This window comes from Haliaeetus albicilla, chromosome 17 (genome assembly GCF_947461875.1).
Source record: "Haliaeetus albicilla chromosome 17, bHalAlb1.1, whole genome shotgun sequence".
Classification (NCBI taxonomy): Eukaryota; Metazoa; Chordata; class Aves; order Accipitriformes; family Accipitridae; genus Haliaeetus; species Haliaeetus albicilla.
In genome coordinates this window covers 28,440,349-28,449,268 of record NC_091499.1, presented here as the reverse complement: position 1 = coordinate 28,449,268, position 8,920 = coordinate 28,440,349, and the positions used below count along the sequence as shown (strand labels likewise).

At 41.5% G+C, this 8,920-nt stretch overlaps 1 long non-coding RNA gene across 1 annotated transcript; it reads right to left on the bottom strand.

Moving 5' to 3' along the window:
• Window positions 1-6,171: 6,171 nt before the first annotated feature.
• Window positions 6,172-8,920, bottom strand: LOC138689593 (uncharacterized). Its single transcript, XR_011328508.1, has 3 exons — window positions 8,886-8,920; window positions 8,065-8,235; window positions 6,172-7,907 (listed from the first exon to the last, which is right to left on the bottom strand). It is a non-coding gene; the product is annotated as an uncharacterized lncRNA (long non-coding RNA).

Sequence of the window (8,920 nt, the reverse complement as noted above, 5' to 3'; positions counted from 1 at the left end):
AGATTTTCCTAAGAAAATATTATGAATGAAAGGGGAGGAGGACGAGTGGAAAGGATTAAGCACTCCATGTTATCTGAAACATCTCTCACCTTAAAACTGGATCAAATTCCAAAGTACCAGTCAACTCACCTTTCAGATGAAACTTCCCAAGACATGGTATCATTTAAACTTGCAGAATAGGTGTCTGACAGCATGCAGTTTCATCCTTTTAAATGCCTTCCAGAGTCTTGAGTTTGAAACGTGCTGTATTTAAATTCAGTCTAATTAAAGGTTGGAAATTAATTCATTAAGTGTTAATTATAATGAAAAAAAGTGCCCAGATATTTGATCTGCATGCCTTTATACTCATTAAAACATAGAGTCAAAGTACAAATAAACAGAAAAGCCCTACTAAGTGAACCCACGCTTATCACCCAGCAACACAAATATTCATTAAAAAAAGCCCTCCCCTCAATCATTAGCCTTTTAAAGTGCTTCCAAATACATTTGTAATCTTCTTTCTATTACAGTGTTTCTCAAGAGTATGCAGGTGCTGCCTATTTCTGCAGCTCAACGACATACAGTGCATGCACATAAAGCGTAAGGATCGTTTTCATTCAGGAGATCAGAAGTTGCCTTCCAGGCAGTTCAAGTCTCTCACTTCCAGGTATTGGCATTTGGAGATTGACACATAAAAAATGATGAAGCCAAAACTGAGGTATTACAGCAAACCCATGCATCCACCAGTGCATTCAGGGTCTGTCTCTCTTTACCTTGGTACATCTCATACATGCATGCACACACGTGTTTATGACAGCAGGAAATATATGCAGCAGAGGGGCTACGATTGCACTAGTAAAATCAGAAGTTAGAAGTGCTTGGAAAATGGAAAGGATTTCTCTATTAAAAAGTAAAACTAAGAATAAAATAGCTGGTGAATTCCCTGAGTCTGCCACTGTGTGTTTTTACACAAAATGCAGCTGGGGAGAGGAATGTTTGCGGTTGATTTGTTATTGAAAGGAAAAAAAAAAACCAACCCACAACCTAGAAAATTTGAAAGTCTTCCCCCAAGCAGTTTTCTTTGCTAATTGATTTGTCTTCATCCTTAGACTTTTTTCTTTTCCTATAACAACAAGCTGTTTTATATGACCTCTCCCTTTTTGTTCACGGTACTTTTAATCCCAGGGCTTTGCTTTTCACTGCTGCTAGCCAGCAAAGACTACAATTACCACAAGGTGTTACTTGCAGCCATGTGCTGTTAGGATTCTCATTAACACTTAGCAATTCACAGTTCAACCTGATTTTACCTTACTGCCAGTAATTCCTTGCCAAAGCCACCTTCCAAACATGAAATCTGAAAACTTATCAACAGTGACTTCTCAAATCTCTAGTCCTGTTCTGGGTGTTATCCAAAGCAATGACATGTATTTCTTCCACCACCCCCAGTTTTTCACTGGGTCCTCTATGTACAAAGTCAAGAATTGCCTGAGCTATAATTTTTAACAGCTAAACACTTCCAGTAACATACAGAAAAAGTCTCCAGAGTGGAGGAAGATGAGGCCTCTGAGCTGCCACTTGGCTTTGGTTTTATCATCTACTTTGTTATCATGCTTACAATTGTCTTCTGTATTGCAACAATATTTCCTATGCAAAGTCTACTCAGTTTTGATTCTGGTAGTGACTGAAGAGCAGCAGAACAAATGGAAGGTCTTGAGAACAGATTACATTCAAACAAACCACAAAAGACTTAAATAAGGCACTATGCCACTTGTGAATCCTGGTTTGCTCTGGTAAAATTTGTAAATGGTGGTAAAAAAAAGAGCAAAAAAGTAAAACCTTCATAGGCCTCCAGAGAAGAAAGAAGGCATCTATCTGTACTTACATGAAAATGTGTTTGGTTGGTTTTGACAACAGTGAGCTCTATTGCCAGGAAAGAAACATTTCTAGCTCCAGAGAGGAAACCTTCACACTTCAGAAAGGCAGAAGGAAGAAGAGGCTTTTCATTCTGCTGCGAGATGCTGGGGTTTGTACTTGTTTTGGAGGGGAGGGGGACCCAAGCTTTCATGCTGATGGGGAAGTAAAATAGTTCTTTATGGAGTATTTTATAAAGGACTATCAATCATTCCAGTATGAGCCTGAAGCAGAAGGGGAGCAAAGGAGAGGTCATGCACAAAAAAGGTTGTGTTCCAAGCCACGCAACGAATGGAGATTTGACTGTGGGAAAGGAGATTCATATTCATGCAGACCCTGAACTTGGCCTTACAGAGCAGATAAGTGCCGCTTGTGCCCGCAATATCCTCTCGCTGAGGTCTACCACCTATAAAATAAATCCTGTAATGAAAGCAGATCACCTCATAATGCAGTCCTGGAAGGGGCTGATTCATCTAATATCTCTTGCTTACAAATGTACCATGGGGTTACCATAGTTCAGACAGCCTCATTAAAAGCAGTGCAAAACACGCAGAGCCTGAATGGAGATGAAATAAAAGCCCTATAGATGGCTGTTACACATAATCCATTTGTTACTATGCTTCAGGCAAACAAAGGAGCACATTGTTTGTAGAGCTGCTTTCTGCCAACAGCAGGACAAATTCTTATATGATTCTAGTGAATTTTTTACAACGTTCAACAAAACGAAGAGTGTGCCTTCTTCGTAATGCTAGCAATTCATAACTGGGAGAGGGATGAAGGCGGAATAGAGAAAGCGAGAGTAAAACAGTGAGATCAGGTGATTAGTAACAGCTGTACAGGGAAACCGAAATTCTTACTGATTCTGAGCACCTGGAGACCTGCACTGGAAACGAGAAGGAATTTTTCATGATTTTACATGAATTGCATATAGTATATATAAAGTTTAGAATCTATTCCCTAACCACGAAATTCAAGTGGTTTATATTTTTCCATACCAGTAGGTGACAAAGCCTCACTAAGTTTGGATAGCCAAAATAAGAGGATATTCTTGAAATACAAGTTGGCCAGACGCTAAAAACCACAAAGGCAGGCACTGAATGAAGCAATGAATTTAATAAGCAGAGGACCTGACTAGTTACACAATGGAAAAGTTTAAAATAAAATTGCTATTCCTAGCTCTACATTTGGCATATATGTGAAGGCTTTTTTTCACCCTAACAAATTAATGGAAAACATAGTTTGCAGTCTACGTATTATTGGCATTCTCATACCCTAGGTTAAAAGATGCAGATGCAGACTTCATCCTGACCTCACTGGAGTTGCACCAGATTCTAAGCATGCTAACCTAGGTGTCAACCTAACCAATTAGGACTGGTTAATTCACATTTTTGACTACACCTTGCTTTCTTTTCCAGGAACTATGTCTTCAAGAGTACACCCTTATTGCTCATATATGTGAACAAAACAAAATTCCTGAAGTCGGATTTCTAAAAAGAGGCTAAACACTTCTTAGGCTGGCATAAGCCGAGAGGTGGTTTTTATGCCTAAACAAAGGAAATGCGTGGAGATTATTCTTCAAGCTCAACATGCGATACACTACGCAGAGCTAAGCCCTTTGCAATTTAAGAATGGGACACTGGTCTGTCACACATACAAAGTGTTAGAAAAATTTATCACCTGAAAACAAACCTAAGAAGAGGGCTGTCAAGGACACAGTCCAAAAAAAACTATTGTGACGTTTTGTTTAGCGGCGATATAGTAACAGTCGTCTAATTGCAGCTGAAGCAAGAGATTTTCACCTCCCCTGGTCATGATACGACTTACCCCGGCTTGGAGGCGAAGGGGCAGGGTCTCTCTCAAATAACCTTCGCTCTTCTTTGGGAGGGAAAGCAAAGCAAAGCGACGCTGAATGCAGTTAGGGGCCTCAAAAGGGAATCAACGTATCTGCAAAGGAAACGGCACACTATGAGGCCCTGGCTGTTAATTCTATCTTTGTCCCACGAACAGAAGTGGTGGCAAAACACGGCCTGGTGGAAAGATGCGAAGACAGCACGAGGGCAGATATGCAAATTTCTGTGGGAAAACATCCCCTTGGAGGCATTGAGAAGCACTGACATGTTTCCACTTAAATCATTAGATAAGAAGGGACCCTATTTTCCATCCAAATGGCACTCCAGAAGATGGGGGGAGCTGAGGGCCACCCCTCCTCCATGCACAACGAACCACGTTTGCCCTACCCAGCTGATCACACAGAAATTGCTTTTCTGTATAATTATATGAAAGTAGCAAATAGGATTTAGGGTATAGAAATACTCTCTGTTCTAAGGTGTTTATTGTTTGTGTACCTGAGGTAAATACTGACAATCAGGATACAGGAAGAGCCGCATTCTGATTTCCTAATTATTCATTTTTCTGGACTCTGAGTTCCCAAAATTATTTGAGGCACTGCTTGTGTAGTAGGTGGCTAATATATTCAAGAATACAAACTGCAGTGGGCTGGATTTCTGCTGCAGCTGGGAGGTCTTATGGATTAAGTGAGTAAGTAAATGCAGTGAGCGAGTGGGAATTTTTTGACTGTTTTGATAGGTCAAAGCTTAATTGCTGGCATATTCTGAATGAGGGATTCCACTGAAAACTTGATTTGAACCGATACTACGCAAAAAAAAAACCAAGTAAGAGCTGACATTTAGCAATTAAATAAAAGAGGAAATACGATTCAGTGCCCACTCCCCGGGCAAAATCCCAGCTCCTGCTCCTCCTTCCCCTGATGGGACTGGAGAGAAAACTCCCATCTCCTGGTACTGGGAATCTCTCCATCCATCCCTCGAGCCTCACACGGCCACACGTGCTACGAATAATGCACTCCACTTCCCCCGTGGGTCACTCTGAGGGGAGGGCTTCACCCGTACAAATATTTAGCAACAGTTTTCAGCAGAAAATTCCCAGAATCGCATTGGATGGGACTGGGGGCTGGGGGCAATATAAGTGATTAATGGGTCCTCTGCAGAACAAAACCTCCTCAGCTCTGTCACAAGATAGTTGCTATGGTTTTTTGACACCGCTTAGCAGAAATTTGCTTTAGCCCGGGGGATTGGAGGAGGGGAGAAACACAAAAAAATACTATAGAAAAGTCCTCCATTGTACACTAGCAATTATTCTGAGCAAAATCCTGTGCCTGTCTAGAATTTCAAGCTCTGTATAAATACTTTCAATTAGATTTTAAAAAAAGAAAACACAAATGAGGAGACTTTGTTAAGAACAGACAGCTTGAAACATGTCTTGTTAGCTATCAACAAAGTCTGTTAGAAATGTTGGAAGGTTTCAGCTAGGTTGATGTAAAAACAACATCAAATATCCCCTCCTGTGAGACTAAGTTAAATGTTCTTTGCAGTGACTCAATTAAGGCTAGGTAAAATGCACGCTTCATTGCAATCAGCTGCAACAACATCAGAATCTTTTAGTGGGATATTTTACCAAAGTCTCAAGTTTAGACTGGTTTAAAAACGCTTTGTGGCAGATGGCAGTTTTCATAGGTGTAAAACATTCTGATATATGGGACAAGTTCTGCCTGAAACGTCCAACAAAATAGGAACGAGAAGTTGGCCAGGGAAGGCTTTTCAAAGTGTCTAAAAATGGATGCTTCCCATTTTATAAGGCATAAAAAAGCCAGAGCAGCACGCAAGAGTTTTAAGGTACCCTACCCATCTGGAAGAAGAGTCTTTCCGCATGTATTTTGAGTGACACAACTACAGGCTTTTATCACCACCCCCACTTAACGGAAGATCCTGCTAGACTGAACACCGTGGATTTTGGGAAGTTGGATGCTTACACAAGAGCCTAGAGAAATTGCCATCCTTTAGCAGCCTCAGGCGTTTCTAAATTGTCTTGTAAAATCCAACATCTGCAAGATGCAGAGTGCCCTACCTCCCTAGAAACACTGTGTAAGGGTTGTCCATCTGTAGTCAACAGACATCAAACCAGAAGACCTGGGAGCCCAAATCATTTGGGTTTGTACGCTTAAGTCTGTCGGTATGTATTTACGTGCCATAAATCAACGCTATACAGGCAAACATCCAGGGTAGCTTGGAAGGGGAAGCAGGATGGCTGTGTTATCACATCACGCCGGGCTACAGGGGGAATTACTCCAGGAAAAGCACTCCGCTGATACAGCTACGCTGCTACTGCTACCTGAGACTGCTCGTTCAGTGCCAGGTGGGACTGCATCACGTCACACAGAAATATTATTTAGGTATTTTTGAAAACCCATTCCTGAATCGCAAGTACGATTATTTGTTACTTTATTAATTAATTCATCGCTTCACTAATTTCAGTGCTCCAAAGTCAGTTTTTACCAGCTGATCATCTGGCCCACACAAACTGTCAAATATCATAGATTATATAGGACAAAAAAAGTTGCTGCAGCGTATCCATTGGCATGCACTGCGTTGGACAGGCAAGGTGTCAAACTTCCTAGCATGTGGGAGAAGTTCCTGAGAATCGCTTAACAGTTTTCAGTGGAAAATGCTGTGTCAATATCAGAATTTTTTATATAAATGTAAGAGTTCCAATGAAAATTTTAATTTAGGAAGTTGTTCAGTTGCAGGGTAGAAGGAGAAAGCATAACCAACACCATGACAGATGCACGGCAAGTGCTTGAGGGGGAAGGTGGCAGGCGCAGGTGCAAATCCCCACTTTGCATATCGCCCTGCCTAAAAACTCAACAAGGTCTTGGTTTTATTCCAGTGGGAAATATTGAGATCTCAGGACGATTTTCAGGATGGGAAAAACTCTTCTTGCCCAGCACCACATCTGAAACTTCTCCAGCTTAATTATTCCTGATGTCTGAGTGGCTGTTTAAAATCCAACAAAGAGTTTATAGGGTACGAGAACAAAGTGTCCAATTTTCTTACCCAGTGCAAGCTGGAAGATATGATGGAGGAACATTTCAGTAATTAGCTGAAATACATTTGACAGGTAGATTCAGATCACAGCTCAATAGAAATGCAGGTAACAGAAGGAATTTTCCAGACAGTCTTTCAATATATCTCTATCACTGAAGGCAACATAAACTGCACTTGAAAAGCTGTAATTTGGCCACATCTATAAGTACATCAGTGCTCTTTCCACAGCCTCACTAAGTGCTTGGGGCTGGGGTTTGCCACATTTCCAGTGGTTTTGCTTTCAACATTTTTGGTTTTAAGTGACTCCTTGGTTACGATTTCAGTCATCCACCTACTGCGTATTCCATCCTATTTGTGACCATTCTCCTGACACCTGAATCAGCGTACGGTGTTCAATAGCACACTGGCAATGCTCATTCAGTACAGTGCCTTTGCCATTCCCACAACTATCAGAAACTTACTAAGCATACATACGACGCTTAACATTTTTGGTTTTTTCTCTATGCGATTTCTTTGAATTTCTACAGTTGAATTTCACACCCAGTATGAAAACAACATTAATTTTACACCAGGCTTCTTTGCAAACCAGCAAATAACAAAACTAGTAGAATTGCTAGGTAGGATGTTCCTCAAGCAGAACAAGAAAGCTGGGGCTGACAGATGACAAGTGAATCATCTAAAGCAGTATTTTCCTGTTGAAAGCTATAGTGGTAAGCAAATAAAAGCTAGCCTACAGCTTTTGGAAAATAAGGAGGGAAAGCAACTAATCTTGCTTAGACAGTTACAGTCCCTTTCTTGATTGACTTTGTCATAGTTCCTCTTGGCTGGGCATGAGAGAGACTTCCAAGAGGTTTTATTTTTAGACCGATGTGACAACTCACCTTCTCGAGATTGCCATTTCCACAGAGGGATCTTACTTGACAGTGTTAAACTAGATACTTATCCTCGAAGACGCTATGTGCTCATCATTTGTTCATGCAGGAAATGGGCCACAAGGGACTACGTGTAGTTAGTTACCTATTTCTGCCTTTAGACAACTTAAGTTCATCACTTCAATTAGTCCAACAGCATGTTCTCTCACTGCCCATCTCCTCCAGTCATTTCAATTTCTTCAGGCTGGCAAGTGAAAAACAATAGAAAAGATGAGATCACATGCAGACACTACCGAGCGCCCAAATGGAAAGCAATTCAGGTTGGCCTCTGGGGGCACCTTCACTTCAGTTTGGCTCCAGAGAACACCTTTGAACAGCGTTCACTGACCATCCCCGCTTACTGTGCTTTTATTCACGTTGCAGCGTGCTCTTTCAGATACGCCGCCGTTGGCAGCTGCGCTTCAAGGGTACATCTAACGGCCTCCAACTGCTAACGAAACGCGCAGCGGTCACATCAGCTCCTCCGCACCAACTCTCCTGCTAAAGAAGGCGCTCCTATTAGGCTGCAGTACCTGTTAATGTAGACATAAGCTCAGACAGTTAACTCCAGGAGAGAATTAAAGCATGGAAACTAATTGGAGGGAGACACCAGCCAGCTTAGCGATAGATCTTTGGTTTCCGTTGCATCCCTGTTCCGCTGGCTACCTGAGCTGGACTCTGAGGATCCCTTCCATACGCTCCAGTTCTTCCCTGGATGTGGGCCGAGACCTGCACCTACCGCAGGGTTCAGGATCCATCAAGTGACGGCCTCTAGGAGCCAGCAACCATTTAATACACAGAGAAAGAGTGCTACATGGCAGTACTGCTACAAAGAAGTAGCAGTACTTCCTTCAAAAACTACTTACCTTCAAAAACTAGAAGTTAAATCCTAGAAAATTTGAGGAATTACTCTCCTTGTTTATACGCCTCAAGTTTAATGGTAGAAAAATGTAGGAAAATTGGAAGTTTTTTACTCCACTAGGTGGTGTAATTTGTCTTTCTGTCAAATGTGGAATTACAAATATTCCTCCTAATCCTTCATTCAAGATGGGGCCACAAAGTACCATGTGAAAAGTGAAACAGGAATCTGGTCTACAGGAGTCAGAAAATTCTATCAGGTCATGCCTCTTTGGTGTTTCCTATGAGTCATTAAAAAAGCTTCTGTTGGGAAAGTATAACTTACCTTTAGAACATTCCCAGATCCATGGAGGAACAAAG